This window comes from Macrobrachium nipponense, chromosome 32 (genome assembly GCF_015104395.2).
Source record: "Macrobrachium nipponense isolate FS-2020 chromosome 32, ASM1510439v2, whole genome shotgun sequence".
Taxonomy (NCBI): domain Eukaryota; kingdom Metazoa; phylum Arthropoda; class Malacostraca; order Decapoda; family Palaemonidae; genus Macrobrachium; species Macrobrachium nipponense.
Window position 1 is genome coordinate 61434439 of NC_061094.1, and position 797 is coordinate 61435235.

Here is a 797-nt window from a genome sequence, read left to right on the forward strand (position 1 = left end):
TTTGATGGAATAAACAACTGAAGGATTAAACTCCTGAATTTTCTGAAAATGAAATAAAAATACTCCCTTGGAGAGGGTATATTTCATGCGCTAGTTGAAAACAAAAGACTATTCACTTTCTGAATTTGTAGGAGTAAACACACTACCGAGTCAATACAAACGCTTTCCTGCGATTTGAAATGAAACATATTCTTTTGCAAAGTATATATTCCAGGTGTTTATTGATGATGATAGACTTACCACCTTCTCAACTCCTAAGAATATTTCTGCTAATTCATAAGTAGTCTCTTACTTCTTTCAAATGAACACTATATTCTTTGGAAGATTGAAGATCTAGTCAATGGCCCCTGTGGGGTTGTTCCATATGAATATGGGTCTATCTTCTAAATAATAATAATAATAATAATAATAATAATAATAATAATAATAATAATAATAATAATAATAATAATAATAATCAGAGGAAAATACCATTAGGTCGTCAATAGACTTAAGTCAAGTTAAGCAACATTGGGTCTGGTCAGTCGTTGGATGGGTGACCGCTCTCCTCGGCGTTGATTCCTTGGGAAAGGATCTTTACCATAATTTCCTCAGTCTACTCACCTGTAAATGAGTACCTATCCCTGATGGGGTAGGGTCCAGCTATGGGTTAAATAGCAAAACTCAGCAATGATGGAAAGAAATGAAGGAATAAACGACAACGACGTAAATGGAACCTCTGGCAACAGAGGAGCTTCGTCCGGCAACCAGGTATTCAACCCAATTGTAGGGGAAGACGGTCAGGTACTTGGAGGTCG